This window comes from Hyposmocoma kahamanoa, unplaced genomic scaffold (assembly GCF_003589595.1).
Source record: "Hyposmocoma kahamanoa isolate Upper Pololo Valley unplaced genomic scaffold, ASM358959v1 67, whole genome shotgun sequence".
In the NCBI taxonomy this organism is placed as follows: Eukaryota; Metazoa; Arthropoda; class Insecta; order Lepidoptera; family Cosmopterigidae; genus Hyposmocoma; species Hyposmocoma kahamanoa.
Window position 1 is genome coordinate 6,542,597 of NW_020653855.1, and position 11,593 is coordinate 6,554,189.

An 11,593-nucleotide genomic window follows, 5' to 3' on the forward strand; every position below is an offset into this window, starting at 1 on the left:
CGTTGAATCAATCAAATTTTTATTGAATTGATATTCAATAATTTTTTGTGAAATTACTCCACTAGTTTGTTATAATAATTTTTTTTGTTATAATTATTTACATAAATTTAATTAAAGTTAACTGCGACATCTCTAGCCAGGGCTGGTAGCTGTAAAGGTATCTACCTGGGTGACAAAAACTTGCATACATTTCTCATAGATGGCGCTACCCGCAAAAAAACAATCATTAAAATTCATATGTTATAGTTTATTATAGACTTAAACGATTTCTCAAATATATTTAAAAATAAAATGGAAAAAACAATTTCATGTTTTTGAATACGGATTATTTTGGCCACAACTAGCTCACATAAAGTGTGTCTCACTTTAAGTTAAGTAGATATCTTTTGATTGTTTCTTACAATATTCTAACGATGGTTTTTTTGACGTGTAGAGAATCAAATTTTACGTTCAGTAATGATATCGCACTGCAATTACAATAGTGTTATAACTCAAAATATGTGAAAATCAAAATTGTACCATTGTACGTAAAACGTAAAATTTGATTCTCTACACGTCAAAAAAACCGTCGTTAGAATATTGTAAAAAACAGCTAAAATACACTATTGTATTAACAGCGCGATATAATATTAAATTTTACATATTTTGAGTTACAACACTATTGTAATAGGAGTGCGAAATATTTAATTGTAAATAGTTATTGTTCTCGATTTCGGGCATTAGGCATTAACCCGATTAAAACCACGGCACTCGCTCATCTCTGTGTAAGACGTTAGTCTAACGTGTTGCCAGAAAGTGTTCGCCTTGCATGTGTCGTCTATTAGGCTCTGATGTCACACAAATTTCTTAAAAGCTCAAAAGCTGATCGCGCGTAAAGCAACAGCTATACTGAGATCCACACCAGATACTCTTAAGCCGGATTTACATTTGTCTGACGTGTGGTGTCGTGGTGCATTAGAACGGTATCGTTTTCTTACACACAACACAAGCGGTCACGTCAGATTGCAACACACTAGACTCAATTTATATGGCGGCAGAACGGAATGGACAAAAATTCGCTTCTTTCTATAACTTGAACCTAATATATTATGGACCTAATATAATCTAACCATACGATATGTATGAAACTGATATCGTTCCAACGCGTCACGATACGACACGTCAGACAAATGTAAATCCGGCTTTCAGCTTCTGACCCCGTGTTTTTGTTAAAAAAAAGTTTTTGTCCACAATTTTTTATTATACTTATTACATACGCGTAAAGATATTATAATTCTCAATTTATTTTTATGACTAAAACCCATTATTGTGGCTTTAATATAAAAGCCAGGTATATCATGTTGGTAACTTTTTTTGTAGATCTACTGATAACTAACATTTTTGTAGTGCAGTTTCCATGTATCCAATAATTTGGTTAAAGCACGCACTTCGTTCCGATCATCGAGTATATAACCAGAAATAGAGACGAAATGTCATTTAATTTGTTTGAGAACTATTCTGCCATATCATTACGGTGACAACTTCGCTCCGATTGGCCAGCCGGAATTCGAAATAATTAACGGGTTTCGTCAATTGTTTCACTTCAAAACGACGAGTTTAACTTGAGCTTTGCTATAATGGACGAAAGTTGAAAAATTACATAATTTAATTACCGATAAAATGTGATTCCGTTTGTTTTGTAATTCGATGTTTTGCTGTTTTTCCCACACCACCACCAAATGGAACAGCCCCCCATAGTCAGAAATATTATCTTTATTACAATAAATACAGAATACTTTTGGAATATACGGACACGTACACACAGGTCAGTTGTTGGCGCTGTACTATTTCAGCTTTTTAATTTGTGATTTCAGCGCAAACGAGAGTTGATATTTAAAAGTGATATAAGAACCATTTGCATAATGAGCTGCCAGGGATAGATGGCCCGTTTCTATTTCTGGTTATATACTCGATGGTTCCGACACATAAGTATACAGTACATACTTTTTTATAATCTATGGCGTTCTTTTTCTGTGCTCTCTGATTTCCCCGGAAACCAATAGCATAACGTTTTTCTCAGACGTTAGTAGGTACTTACGGTAATTTTTTAGCGTCTTATTCTGTTTTGATTTATAACTTTTTGTTTTTTTTTTGGGGGACCTTGGGAATTAAGTAGGCAGTTTAAAAGGAATCTGAATAACTTAAAATACGATAAAATAACAATTTAAAAGTCACTTACCAAGTCGACGACGTCTTGGGGTTGGAGGCCGCCGTTTAAGACTCAAATCAACCGGTTCTAACTGTACAGGGGGCCCGCATGCCTGTAACAAATTATAAAAAATAAATAAACGATAATTATTAATACATTGATCGGACACTAAGAAAAAAATCCTTCGTCACTTTAACAGTAATTAACTAAATAATGAGATGTGGACGCTTACACAGAAGACTGTGTACAGAATGAGAGACGCACAAAGGGCCATCGAGCGAGTCACGCTCGACATCAGACTTATAGATCGAGTCCCGAAATCCGTAGACGGGACATCCAAGACATAGGAGAGCGGATAACGAGGTTAGTTTAGAAACGTGGTGAACACAGGTTGAGTAAGGCGATAACCGAATGGTGACCAAGAAATGGATATATGTAAAAACGTGATACGTCCTGTAGCGAAATGGGTGGACGACATTGTCAAAGTTGCGGGCAGTAGATCGGTGAGATTAGCACAGGATCGTGGTAGATGGCACAAACCCCCTTATCATTATTATCCCTTCCTCTCCTTTCCATCAGCGGACCACCCGTGCCGGACTGCGTCGCCACAGTTGGACGGCCAGTTCAATACCGTCCCGTACTAAAAAGTTTGGCAATTCGTTTTTATGCCGAACCATCAAATTGTGGAACCACCTCCCGGCGCATGTATTCCCTCCCCTCTATAACATCGGGTCCTTCAAACGTAGTGTGAAGAAGCATTTGGCCAGACCGGCAAAATGATAGTGACGGAGTGAAGATATTTGTGTTTTCCATCCGTTACTCTCATCTCTGGACTGTATTCGCACTTTCCATCAGGCGCGGTGCAGTCATATTGCCGAGTCACAATAAAAAAATAATAATAATAATAATAAAAAAAAAACTACCGATGATTTTTTTTTCATAGATTTCTCAGTCTCTCTCGTTCAAGCTCTTCAGTATCGCTGCAATTGGCATGGATAGGCGTGTCAGTTAGGTACCACAAGGTGCACGACTCACCTGGTATTTAAAAAAATATGGTCTCGGAGAGAGAGAAAGATCTCTGCCTCTCTTTCTTTCCTTCGATCTTCTCTTCTATGCTCTATAATTATACATATTATAGTTTATTTCAATATCACGATGTATTGGTTAGTAGTGGAGCTTCTTGTGAAAGAGTTCGTCCGGGGAAGTACTGCCACCTTACCTATTATTGCCATTTCGAAAGGGTAAGGGTGCTGGTGAAATTACAGGCACATGAGACTTGTCAACTTGTGTCTCAGGGTAACGGGCGCAGTGGCAGTGCCCATAAGATCATCAGATGATATTAAATTTTTTTGTTGTGTGATTTTTCACAAGTGGCGCTACAGCAAAAAAGTCGTTAAAAACCAAAATAAAGATCTGCAATAAGCACATAAGAAAATTCGTAAAGTCCTCTGGTTCGTTCCATGGCTTAGTTGGCATAGCGTCTGGAACGGTTTGCTACAAGACGCTCTGGTTCGAATCCAGCCGGGTCGAAATAGATAAAAGATAAATTTATTCGGTATAAAAATTTAACCTAAATGCATGAATCTTATTAAATAACCTTTTATTTACATATAACACTGTTAATACAATAGTGTATTAACTCAAAAAGTGGACTTTCTCAGAGTCGTATTCTAGAACTCTATTCAATGCTCAAGTCAGGATTGCACGGGCAACACAAGCACTGGAAATACGACCCTAATGGCAGGGACTTAAGTATGATATCAAGTGCTTTAAACCATACTCAAATCCTAACTTGAGCATTGAGTAAAGTTCTAGAATACGACCCTCAGAATCGATGAAAAACGAATTACTCACTTCCCGCAAAAAATCATTAAAATTTATGTATGTTATAGTTTATTATATTCATATTTTTGAATTAGGATCATTTTGGCCAGAACTAGCTCACATAAAGTGTGTCTCATTTTGAGTTAAGTGGATATATTTTGATTATTTCTTACAATATTCTAACGACGGTCTTTTTGACGTGTAGAGAATAAAAGTTTGCGTTCAGTAATGACATAATATTAAATTTCACATATTTTGAGTTACAACACTATTGTAATAGCAGTGCGATATACGCGCAAACAGTGAAATTATTGTATGTTTACAAAACTTTAATTAAGGTTAGTAGTGCAAGTTAATCGGGGTGATACCTAAACTAAGTAAAATTGCTTACTTGTAGCTTAGGTTTCCAAAATGTTGTAAGTGTTCAATCTTTGTATTAACAATTATTACTAACTAGTAATTCTACAAAAAAATATTCAATATCATGGTATGTGACATTGAATAAACGTAAAAATAAAATATAATTAATACATATCGATGGCTTACCAGAATAGTGGCCTATCTCAAAAGCATCTATTTCACCAGGAGATGGCTTAAAAAAGCTGTGAAGCGTCTATCGCTCATAGTTGACGAATCGTAGACCATACCAATGTTGTTAAATATTGGCAAATTATTGTTTTATCTCTCAGTTAATTTTTGTTTTCCACCCTTCAAATGTTTTGCTATATTATATATATATATTAGGAACCCATCCAATGAGCCTCTGTCTCCTGAGATACAGGTTTTACCTAGTTCAAGAGTCATTGTTGTCATTTGCTACTTCCTGTTCCACTTTCTGTAAGTAACTGTATTTCTGAAATCGCTATATAACTTGTAATTGTAATTGAAAAAGAATATGGAAATAAATAAAATTTGTTATTATTATAGGTTTTAAAAACCTTAGAACTCGACCGCAATAAAAATTAGCATTTTTTGAAAAATCTCAGTAACAAATAAAAAAAGGATCAATTTTGGATTGGGCCACTATTATTTAAAAGCAACGATACGTGTATACACTTTAAGCAATTTAGAAGAGAAGATCGCAAGAAAGAAAAAGAGGCAGAGTACTTTCTCTCTCTCCGAGAGCACGTTTTTTAAAATACAAAGTGATGGGTCATAACACTCAACAATTGCAGCGCCACTTGAGATGTTTAAATCACAAAGATTTGAGGCACTACCACTGCGCCCGTTATCCTGAGACGTAAGTTGAAAGGTATCATGTGCCCGTTATTTCACCCTTATCCTTCAAAAATGAAATGCAGAGCAGTAAATGCTCACATTACTGCGCGGGCGGGAGTTGTAGGGAAGGTTACTGCTATTATTTCGAACAAATAAGGGAAAAGTTAATTTCCTACTTCATCACAAATTAGAAAGCTGAAATAGTGCAGCGCCAACAACTGACCCGTGTGTACGTCTCCGTATATTCTGTATTTATTGTAATAAAGATAATATCTCTAACAATGCCGTGCTGTTCTGTTCGTTGGTGTGGGAAAAACAGCAAAACATCTAATTACAAAACAAACGGAATCACATTTCGTCGGCAATTGGATATTAAATTTGTAATTTTTCAACATTTTCGTCCATTATAGCAAAGCTCAAGTAGAACTGGTCAATTTGAAGTGAAGCAATTGGCGACACCCGTCAATTAGTGGTTTTTAAATGTTGTAAAATTGTGATTGTAATATACCTAAGTAGTTGATTGGAAATAAATTAAAAAAAAAAAAATTGTTTCGAATTCGGGCTGGCCAATCGGAGCGCAGTCGTCACTGTAATGATTTGGCAGAATAGTTTTCAAACAAATTAAATGACATTTCGACTCTCGACATCCGTCCGAAACAATTACTGTCAAACAAGTAATACTCGACCAAGAGTTAAAAGACAATGTCAATTATGAAACTTTATTCGCCTCATCAGATTTCTTACAGATGACGTTACGGCAAAAAAGTCGTTAAAAACCAAAAGATCTGCAACCAGCACAATATACAAAAATTTGTAAAGTTTGCTGGTTAGTTCCGTGGCTTAGTTGACTCGTTGTTATGACGCTTGTATCTTGTATTAATAATTATAAGAAACTAGTGAAGTAATTTCACAAAAAATAATTGAACATCACGAAATTCAACAAACTTAATTAGTAATAGTGTACTTATATATTCATTAATTAAAATTATGACTTAGTCTAATTTCCTTAGACAAATAGAACTAAATTGAAATCTAAAGTGCTAACGCCAGCGCGGTCTAGACTGTACATTATAAAACAAGCACTACCCGTCGTCTTGGCAAGACGAGTCGGCTAGGAACGCGAACGCGATACAAACGGGCGTGGCGTCTACTCACGACACTCTTGCGCAACGAGCGCACGACGCGTTCGCAATTAACATCGTGTGGCGTTAGTACCAGCGGTTACATTAGCGGAGCGATTCGCTGTCAAAGAACGTGAAAAATTAACTTACAGATTTCGCGATCGCTACATATTGAAAATGAAACTATATTTTCGTTTTTTTTTTATAATATCAAGGGACCGAACGAACAAGTCGTGCGCCTGATGGAAAGAGAGCTTTAAATCGCAAAAATCTAATTGACACTGAGATATAAGTTAACAAGTCCCATGTGCCTGTAACTTCACCAGCACTTAGCCTTCTAAGCCGGAACGCAGTGATTCTCACATTACTGCTTGGTGGCAGAAATAGGTAAGGTGGCAGTACTTACCCTTGACGAGTCCTTAATATGTAGACGGTAGCGTATTCCATTTGCTTATTTGCAGCATCAGAAGCATTAGGAAGAAGGAAGCAAAGTGCTTCGTGCAAATGGGTGGTATATCAACGACACAGAAGAATAGAATGTTCCGATCTTTCGACTGAACAAAGGTGGAACTAAATTGAATAGAAATGTATCCGATAGTAAACCGACAAGCAGGCGAGTTTTGCGGTGCTCGATTTTATAGCTTCGATTATACGAGAGAGTCGATGCTTTAACTTACTTTGCTTTTCGCTACACCAGATCCGGGGCAGCTTAGTGCAAAAACCATTTTAGTCGAAGTGCAAATCCGCGTATGTAGTATCGGTAAAAGATTTCACAGGAGAACGATTTAACGTTATTACGTTAGTTATTTCAATGGCTACGACTTTAATTTTTGGACAGTAAGCATTAATTAATGTTGTCTACGGATTGACAACAATAGATTCTCGTAAATCACGCTAATTGGGTTGCCACGACATTTACACGGATTTGATATGGCCATTAAATCACCGAAATGGAAACTCATAATCAAATGCTAGTTACGCGTAACTGCACTACCCCCGACGATACCTATGTGAAAAAAAAAAACAAAGATCCACCTATAAATGGACCGCGTTGCACTATGTTTGGAATTCGTGGGAGTAAAGTTTAAAAAAAAACGTTAAATTTGTCCCCATTAGTTCTCATGTCACTTTTAGGTTGCAGTAGTTCCAAGTGGAACTGAATACATGAAACTACTGGAAATAAATAATAAAATCTACTATTATGATATAAAAATGAAACACGCCATCAATAGAGCTCCAACTTTACGAACAGCATGCATCCCGTCTCTTGCAAGAAGATTCACGACGTTGCTATAAGAATGATTGTTTTAACATACGCCATTACGTGGAGATGTGAGCGTGTGGTATGTGTTATGTGTGTGTATGTCAGAGTTTGTTAATCAAGTTATTCGTAAAGGTAGTTTAGAGTAACACACGGCTTAGCTATCTATAGGAAAAACATTGCCTGAGTACAAAGTATTAAAAAACCGACCTCAAAAGTCATTCATCCCCTTTGTCACCCGGTGAAGTATTTTCTTCAAATTTAAATGGGACCACTACTGCCGTACCCTCTCTCCAACAAATAAAGAATCATCAAAATCGTTTCACAAAGGCCGGACTACTCGAGTAACATACATACAAAAAAACAGACAAATTCAGAATTGTTATTCAATGCCATCCATTTTACATTGTACCTACAAAATAAAAACATTTAACTGCCGAACGGTTACCATGCCGGACTGCCACGCAGAGGTCTCAGGTTCGATTCCCGGGCCAAGAGAAATATTTGTACGGCCTACAGTTATTTCTCTCGTGAGTTTGGGTGTAATTTGTGATTGCATATGTGTGTGTCTATGGCACTCGCGACACAGGGTTTGGCTAGTGCGGGGCTATGTTAAATGTGTGCGTTTTTATTATTATTATCTATTTCAGACTCTCGCCTCTTCCAAGGCCTAAAATATTAATTTTGAATTTTTAAATGGGAGTGGCGGTATTTCCCGGCAATGGCATTATTATTATTATTATAAATTAAAATTAAAGATACTCAATGAGCACCACTCAGCATATGCCGTGACTGAGAACAGCCACGGTATTATGCAGCCCACAGAGTGCTTTACTAACACCATTCAAGAAACATTATTGTATTTGCAATCGAACATATACAATTAATTAATAGATTCAGGCGTTACTTTGCAGAGGTCCATGTTAATACAAATGGAAGTAAACTAATTTGCCCCTACGCAAACTCAGTGAAGGTTAAATCTTGCAATGTAGCTGCGCTGGTGTTGAATATTGTTTAACCGGCTTCAAAAAACGAGGAGGTTCTCCATACATTTTTCTTTTTTGTTTTTTCTGTGTTTGTTACGCGATAACTCATTTGTGTACCGGGATTTTGATGATTTTTTTATATTCCACCTCTGAGGGTGGCAAACTAGGGGATGAATCCGGTTTCGCGCACTTTCCGGTAACCGATTTCAATAAAACTTGCCAAATAGATGTAATTCCACGAACTTTTGAAGTCGGTTTTCTCATGCAATTAATTTTCCCACCCTCCATTCGCGTAAGATTATTAAAATAAACAACACAAGTGCATTAGATACCTTAAAATATCATCAATAGAAACCACTATCAACTATAGAGTACTTTGTTAAATATAGAATAATAAATATCCAAGCCGTTCGCCTGGTGGTAAGCGACACGCCTACCCATAAGAATTTGCAAAACGTCACTCAAAACTATAAATCGCAGACATTGACTTACAAATACATGGACGTCGGGTCCGCGCTAAAAAGTGTCCGCACTTGTAAGGCGCTAAAATCGTATATAGAGCGCGACACTCCGCTTTAGTCTTCATTTGTTCTACGGACAGCGCGATACTGCGATGACATAACAATTTAAATTTCGAATAGGTTGACTTGGGACATTTTTTTCGTGGTTTTTGTATTAGACCCGTCGTCCATTTATTTGTAAGTCAATGATCGCAGATATCTAGAAGGCAATGTCACTGCATATGTCACACTGAAGCAAAAAATCGACAAGTTCCATGTTGTCTGTAATTTCGTTGGCCATTCTCAGCTCACATTATTGTTTGGCGGTAGAAATAGATATGGAGGCAGTATGTCCCCTGACGAACTCATCCATAAAAAGCACTACACTACTATACCAAAAGTGCAACCTAAAGTCGTATATCTAATGAAATAAAATTCAAAATAATCTTAATTTCATAAGTAAGCATTATTACACTTGAAATCGTCACATTGGTGAAACTCTACCGCTCATTTGTAAGGCAGATTCCCCTGTGAAGAATGAGCAAGAAACTCCAGGGGTCGCATTCAACATTTACAATATTTTTTTTTCCTTTCAAACATCAGAGATCAAGACTACCGCCATGAGCTAAACGGGTTACTACTACGGATCTTTGTCATCCAAGTACGCAGAAGTTGTATAATAATCTTTAGTATAAAGTTTTTGTTTCACTATAGTTTTAAACCTGGCAAATTTTGTATATCAACCGGAATCTTATTATACAAGCGTATACTTTGGCCCTAAAATGAATTTGTCACTTTGTGAAGACGACTATCAAGAACAGTAAGTTTAGTATTTTTATTCCTCGTATTAATGTTATGTCTGTCACTATTTTTCATACAGAGATTACTTTTCCTCTTAACATTAATTACATTTTCATGGATGTACTATGACGCTAGTGTAAGGATATAAATTTCCTTAAACTTAACTCTCAAAGATACTCCGGGGCCCAGATTGTAAATTGCCCTAACCGCACGTTTCTGCGGGACAAAGATTCGATTGATATCGGCGGCATTACCCCAAAGCAAAATGCCGTATGACATTAGACTGTCTATCTATCAGTGACGAGGCGTCCATATAACTCGATTCCCACCGGCTTGCCAAAGATTTTGCACGTATCATCAAATATAATAAATATTTTAAAGAAATTTATAACTTTTGTGCGAGAATAATTAACCAGTGAAATATAGTGTACTAGTATCTTGAGTGCTAATAAGTTTGTTAAGTGTTTTTAGTTTAGCTCCACCTTTACTAAAGAAAATTTTCACGACTCGCTACTGCTATCGATCCATTGCGTTTGCGCACGGACTAAAGAGCAATAATAATACTATGGCGCAAATTGATAAATGATCAACATAATCTATTCAACTTATGCATCATTGCTCAACTGCGCATTAATCTTGCTTGATTAATTTATTTCCCGAAATTCCAGCACGCAGCTCATCGAGAGATATAAGTATAGCAACAGTACTTCATTGGATGAACACATGCACACGGAGCTCTGTTGCTTTTAAAAATGTGTTCGAGCATATAAACACATTGGGTTAAGCTAACATCTTTCAACTCCCCGAAAGTTTACCTTTTGTTATAATAACTAAGTGACTGGACGAACAAGTCGTGCGTTTGATGGTAAGTGACACGCCTGTCCATAACAGTTGCAGTACCACTCAGAGTTTTAAATCACAAAGATGTGAAGGGTACTGTTACGGACACCGAGCCATACACTCCGCGCCCCAACCGAGACGCCTCGCCGTTCCCTGCACCCCGCACACCTCCTCCTCGCCGACATCTCTACTAGATGAGAGAGTTAATTTAGTACTTAAGTAGGAACATGTTGAGCAATAAAGGTGGTGACAGTGGTTAGTAGTCAGTGTTTTATTTACGATCCTGATCCCGAGAAGAGCAAGAACCCCATCGATCCAGATCAAGAACCTGAACAAATACAGTCCACCGAACAGTTAACGATCCTACGAGAGCTAGAACACCAACAGGTACTGCCAATGCGCCTGACACCCTGAGACATAAGTTGACAAGTCCCATTTGCCTTTAATTTCACCAGCATCCTTACCCTTCGAAACAGGAATGCTCACACCATTGCTTGGCGGTAGAAATAGGTAAGGTAGGTACAAGGAGCTCTACTGCTGCTAGAACCTCCTTGACTCAACCTAGGACAAAAACCAACAGAATAACAAACGGGTGTTAAATTACTTTGTTAAATTATTATTATATGGGCATAGATTGTTTTACCTACATACGTTGTTAGTAGAGCTCCTTGTGAAAGATTGCGTCCACTGCACTGTACTGCCACTTTACCTATGGGGATAGGGACTTGTCAACATATGTCTCCGGGTGACGGGCTCAGTGGTAGTGCCCCTCAGATCTTTGCAATTTAAAGCTCTGAGTGACACTGTAACTACACACATCAAAAGTGTCTAGGGATCAAGTACGTTTAAGAGTA

At 37.3% G+C, this 11,593-nt stretch overlaps 1 long non-coding RNA gene across 1 annotated transcript in view; it reads right to left on the reverse strand.

Moving 5' to 3' along the window:
- Positions 1 to 2,150: 2,150 nt before the first annotated feature.
- The window catches only part of LOC113232224, a 57,325-nt gene continuing 47,882 nt past the window's right edge, over positions 2,151 to 11,593 (reverse strand). The window contains exon 4 of the long non-coding RNA XR_003310601.1: positions 2,151 to 2,300. This is a non-coding gene — a long non-coding RNA (uncharacterized LOC113232224). The remainder of the gene's footprint in view (positions 2,301 to 11,593) is intronic.